Genomic DNA, 12394 nt, shown 5'->3' with positions numbered 1-12394 from the left:
GGTTTTATCCAAAGAAAGTCAATCATGACTAAATCCCAGTGGCTGGCATCCTGACTAATGAAGCAAAGGTGTAATGAGGGACTGTGGAGACATAACTGGGGTTCATGTGCAAATTCCTCCAGTCCCTCTACATGTGCATAGTTGTGCAAGCAGGTGAAATGTCCCTGCTCTGATTGCACTCCAGAAGCAATCTTGAAGAGAGGAAACATGTTAGTGCCCCTGAGGGGATGCATTAAAGATGTGCATGAATCAAATTTTGTGATTCAATTTGAATTTCAATTGGAATTGCTCGATTCAAAACAGGGGCAATTTGCTTTGAATTTGAATTGATTCAACCCTGTTTTGGTGCCTTTTTAAACCAATCAGGGTGCCTGAACGGTTTTTAAAAGGCACAAAACCGGTTGACAAATTGATTTGAATCAATTAGAATTTGAATTGGGTTGATTCTATTTGAATTCGAATCAAATTACCCCTTTTAGGGTAATTCGATTAGATTCTAATTTGAATCACTCGAATCACTTAGATTCGAATTGATTCATGCATCCCATCCATTCTTAGAAGATTGTTTGGATCTGAGAATGAATATCTGACTACAAAATACATGCAATGACATGAAATAAGAAGAGCACATGCATGTATAATTTAAGTTCTATTCCACTCTGAAATGCATACAGATGGGGCTACTGTCAACTAAGAACTGGCCTTGGCTAATAGGGACATTGGATTGTAAGCTTCAACCCCATTCCTCTACTCTTTAGGTAGTTTATGGATTGTGTCTATCCAGTACATAACCAACTGGGAGTGAGGAACAGATGTCCAAACACACTTACTCATGCTTAGTAAGATATAATAGACTGCAAATCTATTATTATTATTTTTATAAAATTAGACATCTTATAAATAAATAGAGATTATGATGGACAATCATTCACACTAGATAGCCTTCTGACAGTTCTGTATTGCATGCACCTTGTTTACTATAATAACCTCTGTTACTGCTGGAAGGTTCATAAAACACATTCAGTGAACACCTATGCATTTCTTAGAACATTTTTTTAACAAGAAAAAAAATGATAATTTAATAACATGGTATAGCTTTAGAAAATGGATTGGAGTAATTTTGTTTCTCAAGAAATGTGACAAGTAGCTTGAAGATGTATGTAGGTGCTGGGCATGTTTCTGACAAAAGACAAAAAGGGTCAGAAGAAACAATTTCTGATAAAGGAAGATAATATGAAGGTAAATTTGCTGTTTTCTTTGAAGAATGCAGTAGGGAATATTCTTCTGCTCTTAGAAAACACTAGGGACCTGAATCAGTTTCTTGAAAAAGTCCGACAAGAACAACATTATTATTTCTATTTATATGTGTATATCATCTTAAGAGGATAGAACAAACTTCTTCTATGTTCTATCTCAGTTTGTTTATTTCTATAGTAAAGTAGGGCAAGTAATTAAAAACAGGTTGTTATAATAAGTAATATTTTAATTGTGACAGTATTCAAAACCAGTTCACACTTTATGTCTCAAAAGGCACATTCTGCTATAAATGGCTTGCTATGCCCTTTCCAATGTGACCGTAGATGTCTGTGAGCCACAGTATAGGTGTCCATCCTGTTTTGCTCCAGTAACAGCAGTGGTGCACCTGGACCGCCCCTGCTGTGAGCACCCCACCACCACCACTGTGAGCCCTCCTCCCTGTTGCTGCCGCAAGCCCTCCTTCTGATATCCTAGCCACCCATGTGCGCAGCCAGGGGTGGAGGGTGAGGCAAGCAGGCCTCCCCCCCGCCCCGTGGTGGAAGCGGGTGGATTGGGAACTGCTGCTGAGCTTGACTGTCCGGCTCAGCGACCTTTGAGAACGGCGAGGTGCTCTGGTGATGTCACAGGCTTGGGGCACTGTGTTCTATCTACCCAGGTGCAGCGGAGCGCCTTGCAGTTCTCAGAGGCTGCTGAGCCAAATGGTCAGGCTCAACAACAGTTCCCAATCCACCCGCTGCCACCACGGGGGGGGGGGGGCCTGCTCGCCTCACCCCCACTCCCCCTGGGTGTTGTTGTTGTTATTGTTATTACTAATTCGATTTCTATACCACCCTTCCAAAAATGGCTCAGGGCAGTTTACACAGAGAAATAACAATTAAAAAAATGGATCCCTGTCCCCAAAGGACTCACAATCTAAAAAGAAACATGAGATACACACCAGCAACAGTCACTGGAGGTACTGTGTTGGGGTGGATCGTGCACATGGGCGGCTAGAATATCAGGGAGGAGGGCTCATGGCGGGTAGGAGGGCTTGTGGCGGGGGGCTCACACAGCGGCAGGAGCCCCCTGGCCTTGGAGGCCACATACCGGTGCCCCAAATTCCAGGGGTTAAAGCACCTCTGAGTAATAGCAGAAACTTGAGTCATGTGGGAGCAACTGGTGATAGGGCTCCTTCCCGTGCTAGTAGTATTCTTCCCAGGAAGTAGGTCTATTTGGAATAGGAATACACCATGTCATGTGTTTTGCCCACTTGAACTGAGGAAATTGATATTGGAAAGACACTCTTCAATGGTTCTCTCACCACTAAGGCAGGCTACTGTAGTTGAATTTCAAGTGTCAAAGATGATGCAGTGTAAACATACATTTCTATCTGGGAGTGGTGCAGGTGATTCTGGGAGTGATAAGCTGCTGCTGCTCCTCCTCCTCCCATGGCTATCACTCCCAGAAGCACACATGCAACTCCCAGTTCCTACAAGGCTTGAAAAAGTATATCTACACCTCCTTTATTTTCAAATGCAAGCTCAGAAAGCAAGGCAGCTCTTTGCATGACCTGTCTAGAGTACAGGTCATGCACCACAGCCTGTCCTGCCCCCACTTTAAATTTGTCTTTTAAAATGTATTCCAGAATTGCAGTTTACAAAGTGATACCTTTGCTTTCCCCCTGGCGTGCCGGCCATTTTGGAGGACCCAGGCCACACAGAGGCCCATTGCACAGATGCAGCGGACTCCAAAATAGCCACCGTGCTGGGGGGAAAGGCTGATTTTTCAACTAAGGGAGGCCAGCAGGGAGAGGGGGAACCTCCATCGACCGCCCTCCCCTCCGCCACCTCAGACAACTCCCCTGGAGGGGGTAAGTTTGGAAAATAATAATATCTTTTTCTAAAAGCTTGTGAATCCCCCAAACTGCCGGGGGGGGGTCAGTTTGGGGTTGGACCGAACAGGGGGTGGTTTGGTTCCACCCCGAACAGTTGAACCAAATTCGTTTGATGTCGAACATGTTCAACATTGACCCTGTTTGCACATCCCTATCAAAATGCAGTGTTTAGTCCTCTTTCTGAGGACTAAAGGGTTAATGAGATGTGTGTGTGTGTGTGTGTGTGTGTGTGCGCATCTAATTTTTGTATTTATAGTCCTCTATAAAACAAGTTTACAGCACATGGAAGGGAGACTTAAGAGACCTCGGCAGCATTAGTATTTTTATTTTATCCACCACCTTGTTTCAAAATGGTGGTAAAAGTATGAGCACGACTCCTTTAGAACTCTTGATTGACTCTAGTACAAACAACACTTGGGAAGGGGACTTATTGTATCCTGATGGGGGACATTTTAATCCTATCTGCCATCCTGAAAGAAGATAGTGGCCATTCAACTTATAAAACTCCACCCCTTTAGAATTCATGTGTTTATAAGCCGATACAAACCAAATTCACAACACATGGGAAGGGGAGCTAGGATATCCTAACAGGGGTCTTTTCATTACAAGCCCACATTTTGAAACGAGATGGCCGTTGCACACAATAAGCCCTTCCCATTCAAAATTGTATGTGGGGAGGGGAACATAGTGGACAAAGAAGTCCATTTTCAAATACTATCAAATGGATTTCATTCTAAACCTTCATGTGACTTGGGATGTTGAAAGAAGCAGAAGTAGGCTCCATTAGTTTTTCTTAGAATTACCTGTTTAGAACATATTACTGAATCATATTCAGACAAAAATAGAAAAACCAAAAGGGTTCAGATTTGTAAGTCAGCCTAAAGTGCAGAAATGTCTAATGACTACCCTGCTTAGTATGCACTCACCACCTGAAGAATATATGGAGAAACAGTTCCAATCCTGCTGCACCACTGACATCACCACCACCATCAGGCACGTAACAACGATCGGGCAAGGGGAGACAGTTGTCTGGGGGCCCCACTGCCTGGAGGGGCCCCCCAGAGGCACCTCACATGACTCCCCATTGCCCCCTGCCCAGCCCCATAGCCTCTCAGCCACTTGCCCTCTTCTCCGTCTCTCCTGCTTGTTCTCCTGGCCGGCAATGGAGCAGCAGACAAGCTGCAAAGAGCTCCTTTTCTCTCCGCCTCTCAGCTGATTGGCGGGTGGGCGGGGCTTCCACGGAGGCCTCGTGTAGGCCTCTGTGAAGCCTGAACTCGAGTAGGGCCCAAGCCAGCCAGGAAGGAGGAGGCAGCCAGAGAGGCCTCCACTGGTCTCTGCAGCAGAAGACCCCTTGCTGCCAGGTAGAGTGTGAACTGCTTTTTGTGGTTACCTCCCCCCCCCCCGGGGATATATAGGCATCTGCTTGCCATAGGGCTTTGATATGGGGGGGGGAGGGACTGAGAAGTCTCTGAATATTTATTTTTAAACAGCTTGGAAAATTTGCTAGGTTAAAAAAAACTATCTAAAAAGTCCTATAAGTGGCTTGTTTCATGGCAAAAAATTACAAAAACTTCTGGAAGAAACAGTATTTTATTAATTTTATTTATTCATTCATTCATTTATAAATGCACTTATGTTCAAGTTGTTTTGCAACCCAGAAGGTCTGAGTGAGAACTGTGAAGCATGTGTGGTGCTTTTATTTTATTTTATTTTTCTTGTGTGTGAACTGCTCCCCAATAACTTGCAGGGACTTCAGGGTCAATCTGGCCAACATGTGAATGCAGCACCTCCATTCCAGAGGAGAGGTGTCTTAAAGGGCTTTAAAAGCCTCCTGTGAAAAACCTCCTAGAATCGAACTTGACTGAATTTGTTCAGAATTCTGAGAAAACAAACATAGGCTCACCCTGCATGGTTGAAAGTCTCCTTTGCTAATCTGCAGCGAGGGGCCCATTTTAATAATTCATCTTTCTAGTGTGTTCTAGGCATTAAAAGTAATACAAATGTATAGTACTCAATGTATATCACTATATATTGTGACGTGTGCGTGTGTGTATTCAGTGAAATGTATTTCCAGGCAGCATACTTATTTTGGAATATCAGACTTAAATCCTTGGGGGCCTGGGGTGTGCAGAAGCCCTGGACTTTGAGTGGGGGGGGCCCATTTTAAAATCTCGTCTCTGGGCCCATTCCAACCTTGCTACGCCCCTGACCACCATCATCATCCCTGCACTGTTTCCTTGCAGACAGTCAAGAAACCTCTCAACTATGATATCAAAGCAGTCAAAGAAGGAAAGTGCTATCATATTGGTCCATGCATGAAACTTCTCAGAGAAGCATCCACATGGCTCTCCAGTGTTTGGGAAGGGATTCCCCTCCTTCTACAAAAAATCGTCGGTCACCACTTGCTTAGCCTAACAGTCTTTCCTCTTCTTGCCACAGCAACATTTCAGAGCTAGATTTTGGTTTGCTGACTCAACTGGAGAGGAAGAGACATCCCCCACCCCCACACCCCCTTTTGCATCTTCACAGTGTCCACACAGTTCAAAAGTGTGTGAACTAACCTCCCTCTGAAAAATTCATGCAAAAACTAAAATGGTTTTTTCAAGTAGTGTAATCACAGGGTGTTTTGTTTTGTTTTGTTGGGTGGGATTGATCAGTCAATGAATGGGTTTGTTTCCTGGTTTATGAGCCTTGAAATAGGTTACATTCATTTAACGGTGCAAGTGGGGGAGAGTTTGTTATGTTAAGCTTTGTTTTATTTTACTTGTACAAGATAATGCTTTTCTGAAATGGTTTCTTAGGTAGGTCCCCACCACCCTTTAAATGTGATCCAAAACATAGAAAAGGAAACTGGAAGAAGTGATGTGGTCATTTATGTTACTGTGTCCCAGGCGTGTGGCGGGGGGGGGATTCCTCATTCAAATAACATGAAATTCAGTTAGAAACCAGAAATTACTTTTATCTGGCACAAACTTACAATTTAACAATTTCTTTTTATGTTATCTACATTTCTAGAAGCATGGTATTCAACTGGATAAAGGAAACGCGGAGGGAAGAGGCACACTGAATCTCACTTTTATGTATGAGATTTCTTCAGGAAGTAAAATGAGGACATGCCTCTCAGACCACAGAGTGCAACTTTTTTCTTAGGAAGTCACAACGAACTCTGCAATTGCCAAAAAAATGGCCTGACAGCCCAAGCCTTGCGTTTATGCTTTATTATAATTAGAAGCTGCTTGTGCCCTATTAACACAATACTTTGTAATTTGAACATACTTGTCTTTAGACAATTATGGTTATGCACTCCCTTCCTTTATCCCGTTTCCTAGGAGATTATTAAAACACGAATAATAATAATAATGTACCATGTATTCCAGACATCTGAAGACGCATACCAGACCCACCAGGGGAAATAAATCACATTTTCACAGGCATTTTCCAGCAGCCTACTGTTGTGTCACTGTCGGTGTATCTGTCACGGCCATATCCCTCCATTAGAATTCTGTTGGCCAGGAAACTCCAGCTGACACCCTCAGAAATAGAGCTGACACTCTGCATATGCTAATCATCTCTGGGAATGGAAAAACAAAGCCATTGTACTTGACACAGAGACACTTCCAAGAGCTTTGGTAGACAGCTGACTTCAAGAACTTCTCTGGCCAGCCTTGAACCTTAGGCACTTGCAGGGAATTCTCCTGAATCCATTCTTTAAGATCATAGAAGCTTTGGCATACTTTTTGCTTGAGGCTATTGAGTTGCTTGCTAGCATTGCTAGCAATACATAGAGATGTATCGCTGAGCAACCTCTGTCTTGGGGACGAATATAGAGTTAAAGCAGAACAATGAACTGGACACATTCACATTTCAATGCATGGATTGAGTGGCTGACATCCAGAGCAAGGCACTGTAGATGCATCAGAAAGATGTGTCTGTACTACAGGAACCTTTCCCACTGCTGTTATGTCCACACATGCAGTGATTGATTGATTGATTGATTGATTGACTGCCATCAAGTCAGTGTTGACTCTTAATGACCACATAGATAGTTTCTCTCCAGGATGATCTGTCTTCAACTTGGCCTTTAATGTCTCTCAGTGGTGCATTCATCATTGCCATAATCGAGTCCATCCACCTTGCTGCTGGTCGTCCTCTTCTTCTCTTCCTTTCAACTTTTCCCAGCATTATGGGAAACATGTTTCCCACACATGTAGTAGGGGAAGCAAATTTCAACTAAGATGCATTCACACTGCAGAAAGCTCTCCTAACTGCACAGCAGCAGGTGCACAGCCAGGGACCAGAATTATGACGATTTGCACTGCCCCTAGAAGCACCCTGTGTCCCTTGAAAATATGTCCCTGGGGGTTGCATAGCCCTCAGGAACATATTGAGGTGATTCTCATAAGCAAGCAAAACTGGGCTGGACTCCTTTAGCCCAGTTTTGCTTGCTTGTGAGAACCACCAGGCTCGCGGGCGAGCCCGATGGCTCCACGGCAGCAAGCTCACCTAAATACCCTTCCCTTTTAAACGGTTTACGGAATGAGTGCTCCGCTAACCCAATTTTAATGATCGTGTGTTACCATCATGATTTATTTTCAAGTGTCACAGGGCACTTGAAATTTGCTCTCCTCTGCTACATGAAGATGGTTCAGCAGTAATGGGAAAGCTTCCCAGAGCATGAACACATCTTCCACAATGCCTTGCTCTGTATGTCAGCCACCATCATTTTCCTTGGGAGGAGAAAGGAGATTTTGATCAGGAAAATGGCCTATCAGGAAAGGGTTAAGCATCCCCTTGCTGCTGATCTTATCAAATTTGGAATACCCAAGCCCCACAGTTGTCAACAAATAAAAATGAAAAACATGGCATATCTAGTTTGGCCTTAAGAGAAGTTCAAAGAAGTGTGGGTTTTTAAAAAAAAAAAAAACAACAACTCTATCACATCTTTGTATGTGGAGCACAGGATAGCTTACATGGGACTGGTGCCATTTTATGTTCATGACATCTCAGTTAAATTAGGGTGAGATCCATTGAGGTGAGATCTGAATGACTCAAGGTCATTCAGTAATCGTCATGGTTTGAACCCACAGTTAGCCTGTGTTAAGGGCACGCTCATACTGTTAACCTTGGCTAACTGGCAAGTTCCCTAGTTGGGTTTGCCGATGAGGCACCGCTGGGAGCCACACAGCTCCTGGTGGTTCTCACGGGCAGCCAAACCCGGGCTTAGCTTCCCTAGCACAGTCTTGGCTGCTCGTGAGAACAGCCTCATCAGCTATCAATTCACTGGCTGTGTGATTGTTACCTGTGAGTTCAACACTGAATCCTATCTCCACCTTCAAAACAGCAATGTGGAAACATAACAATAGCTTCATTGGTACAAAAAATGAGGCATGGACTTGTTCTTACCAGAAGACCATACAAGACCTACGAATTTGGATTGATAGGGCTGATATTTCTTGATTAAGAATTACCTTTAAAATGAGAACTAGCTAGCAAGATAAACGTATCTAGTAAGATAAATTTATGCAATTCATTGCTTTTTATGAGGTGTTAGATTTCAGCATTTCAAAGTGCTATATTTCCCCCCACTTTTTTACCACATTTTCCACATTGTCAGGACTCTATCTACAGATGGAGCTGCAGACCTTAATCAGAACACAGGGAAATCTGAGGTGAAAAATCTGAATCCTGGTCTGAACTTTGTGAATCATCATGAATCATTAAGTCTGAATCATTAAGTTCACATCAGGATAAAAAACCATCCTAAAATTACCTCAGTAACTCCAAAACTGAACTTATAGACAGATGTTATGTGAGAAGACTGAATCTACTGTTTTGCCTAAAATGGAGAAGGTACAATTTATACCAGCATTATTTGGCTTGATAAGGGAAGGGGACACAGTCATAATATGCATATCATTTAGCAGTAACAACACGAAGCCAAATCAAGCCAAAAATCAAGCATTTTTTCAGTCTCACTGATCTCGCTGGAAGAAAAGTAGTTAACTCTTTCAGTAAGATTTAAATGTGCTTAATTTTGGATGGATTAGGCTACTATGAGTGAGTAGTCTCACTTAATACAAAAAACTAGGTACATACTACTTGTTATGGAAATCTTCTGCGTGCCACTTCAAGCACAGGCTGGAAAACCATCTGCTGGGGATACTCTTTGGATTTCCTGCATCAAGCAGCGGTGGGGGGGCAGGGGGAGAGACAGGATGGCCTACTGGGAGCCCCCTCCTCCATTATTGTATATATCAGTTAGCATCCTAATCACAACATAATGAGGTCATTCATACAATAAAAAACTGTGTTCTACCCAGGTTTGGGAGCTATGTGTGCTCCCAATTTTTTGTGGATGCAAGGTAAGAGGAAAACCTGGTTAGAAGTGATTGCCCCGGCTAGCCCGCCAACGTAGCCTTCCGCTAAAATGGCGTGAGCACTCCACTTACCTCGTTTGTAAGATCATGAGACGCCGTGGTGCCTCACTGACTTATGAATAGACCCCTGACCAGGAGGCTGCAGCAAGCCTCCCGATGTCACGGATCCCTCCAGAATGCCTTGCGCACTTGTGCTGGGCATCCTAAGACTTCCAGGAGCCAGACGTACCCTGATCCCCACCACCCCTACCAGCTCCGTGACAGAGCCGGTAATCATGTGAGCAGCCGATTTGGCCGCCCAGGGCGGGCTCCATTCTCGTCTGCAGGGAGAGCAGGTCAAGCCCTCTCTCCCCACAGAAGCCCTGCAGGCTCTCCACACTGCTCCTGTGGAGAGCCTCCTTGTGTGGAAGGAAGGTACCCAGGTTTTCCTTCTACCTTGCGTCCACACAATCACGTCTGGCCTCCCTCCTACCTTGCTTCTACACAATCACAGCTGGGCTCCCTTAGTCTGGTTTCCCCCCATCATGAGAATAGCCTCATCATATGCTGCTGAACTCTTTGGAGGAGGGGTGGATTTAAGAAGTAGAATCATAAATTCAGATCAGGTAGAACATAAATAGCCAATGAGTTTATTACCACTATTAATAACTTTGTACCTGGGGGGAAAGTCTACCATGAACTCCTACAAGCCATTACATTTTTGCAGTATTTATTTTTAATTTGCATTAATTTACCCTAGGGATAGAAAGAGTTTAAGTTTTACCCTTGAACAGCTGCAGTGTTACGTCCACCATATTCCACAGTCTAGCTACTGATGGATTCTCATTTATCCCTGGTGGATTACCTCTAGCCATGGCTGAGTCTTAAAGATTTAATATGCTAGGGTTAAACACAGCATTAAACTACACTGTAGACTGTAGAGCAAGCAAAGGTCACAGCACATCAAAAGTGCTCAAAATGTTTAGACTTGCAGCACAGTTCAATACATCTGTGGATCATCAACAAGAACTAACTGCTGCAATCTCAGGGTTCTTATTACAATGTACACAGGTACAGATCTGTACACAGCTAAACTTATTCATATATTATGCTTAACACAGGTACAGCAGAATATGTCCTATCTGTGCCATGCACGTGAGGGGCCTGTACCCAAAGTTCACTTTTAAATGAATCCAAGTACCATCATTCACATGAAAACATGTACGAGTTTACAGACATCTGCACACTCATACAACATAATGATGTCATTCACACAATCAAAAACTGTGTTCTGGGAGCTGTGTGTGCTCCTGGTTTTTGATTGTGTGGAAGGAAGGTGGGAGAAAAACCTGTGTAGAATGATGGCATGGGAGCAAGGTAGGAGGAAAAGCTACCCAGTTTTCCACCTACCTTGCTTCCACACAGTCACTTCTACCCAGGTTTCCCTCTAACCTTGCTTCCACACAACCGAAAATTGGGAACACACACAGCTCCCCAAATCAGGTTGAAAACAGTTTTTGATTGTATGTATGGCCTCTCTCTCTTTCCAAAGTATATTTGAATAAAGGGTTCTTAGAGTGCTGGACTAGGAACGGGGAGACCCGAGTTCAAATCCCCATTCAACCATCATACTTGCTGGGCGACTCTGGGCCAGTCACTTCTCTCTCAGCCTAACCTACTTCACAGGGTTGTTGTGAGGAGAAGCTCAAGTACGTAGTACACTGTTCTGGGCTCCTTGGAGGAAGAGCAGGATATAGAATGTAAATATATATATATAGAAAGAGAGTGCTGGACTCTTTCTGCAAACAAGCAAGGGGAAGAAGAAGCACCCGAGCTGGGGTGTAATTTGAACTCTTTGATGGCATAGCAGAAGTCTCTGCCCTTCCCTTGTTTTATTGGCCTCTCTTAGTACACTATGTGGCATGACATAACATGTCACATAGCTACAACTCTTAGCGCAGGGTTGCTGCTTTCGTTCTAGGGCTTTTCGGACAATTATCCTTGTAGAAAGCAGTAATTTGAGCAGAATGTGAAACCACCACTTCTAAATCGTAATATTCTACACTTCTCTGAGACACAGAAAGTTCCAGGGGCAATCTTTTTGCGGGATCAGTTTCCTTGTAAGGAGAGATTTCTGGAGACTTGCACTGTTTTTGTAATGTCTGTTTAGTTACAAATATTTAAGGCAGCATACATGAGCCAACCACTAACTGAGTTCAGTTTTGTGGCATGGATATTAGACTTAGGAAAGAAAGGTTAATATCAAAGGTGTTCTCTCACTGAAGAAATAAGAGAGCATAGGGTTAGGAGAACCCATAAACAGGGCACCAAACCCGATGCAAGTGTTGGGATGAGAGCGGGGCAGGGGAAGTTCTAGACGTGATGCTGTCTGAGATGGACAATATGAACCCTGCTTCCCACATCAGCAGATTGGTGCTCAGTATACTCAGGCCATGCTGCCAAGACAGCAGTGGTGACATATAAGCGCCCTCAAAGTATGCCAGGCAGTGGCAGAAGGGGCATTCCTCGCTGAAGTCAGAGAGGGGGCAGGAAGAGACGTGCCCCAACACGACGTAGAGAGGGAAATTAACAGTGTGCCCCAGCAGAGCAATGGTGGTAATGGACAGCAGGGTGGTACCTATGGTGGAGGGGGCCAGTGTTCCCTGTAACCAGTGTTCCCAGATGTTGTTGACTACAACTGCCATCATACCTAGCCAAAGGCCACTGCAGCCTGAGGATGATGGCGGGGGCCTGGACTCGCTACCCCCTGCATCTCTCCCTACACCTGAGGCAACGTCCTCACCCTGCTTGATAGAAGACTCCCATGAAGGCAAGCAGACACTTTGTTGAGATCGGCTTTTAAGTGTTTATAATGGCCGACATTCCGTGCCGCAGAATGCCATCATCA

At 44.1% G+C, this 12394-nt stretch overlaps 1 long non-coding RNA gene across 1 annotated transcript; it reads left to right on the top strand.

The window, feature by feature from the left end:
* Window positions 1-4398: 4398 nt before the first annotated feature.
* LOC128340607 (uncharacterized) lies at window positions 4399-6564 on the top strand. Its single transcript, XR_008313828.1, has 2 exons — window positions 4399-4491; window positions 6146-6564. It is a non-coding gene; the product is annotated as an uncharacterized LOC128340607 (long non-coding RNA).
* Window positions 6565-12394: the final 5830 nt, after the last annotated feature.

The sequence above is a fragment of the Hemicordylus capensis genome, chromosome 1, assembly GCF_027244095.1.
Source record: "Hemicordylus capensis ecotype Gifberg chromosome 1, rHemCap1.1.pri, whole genome shotgun sequence".
In the NCBI taxonomy this organism is placed as follows: Eukaryota; Metazoa; Chordata; class Lepidosauria; order Squamata; family Cordylidae; genus Hemicordylus; species Hemicordylus capensis.
Note: the sequence above shows the minus strand (reverse complement) of the source record. Positions and strands in the feature narration are given on the sequence as shown.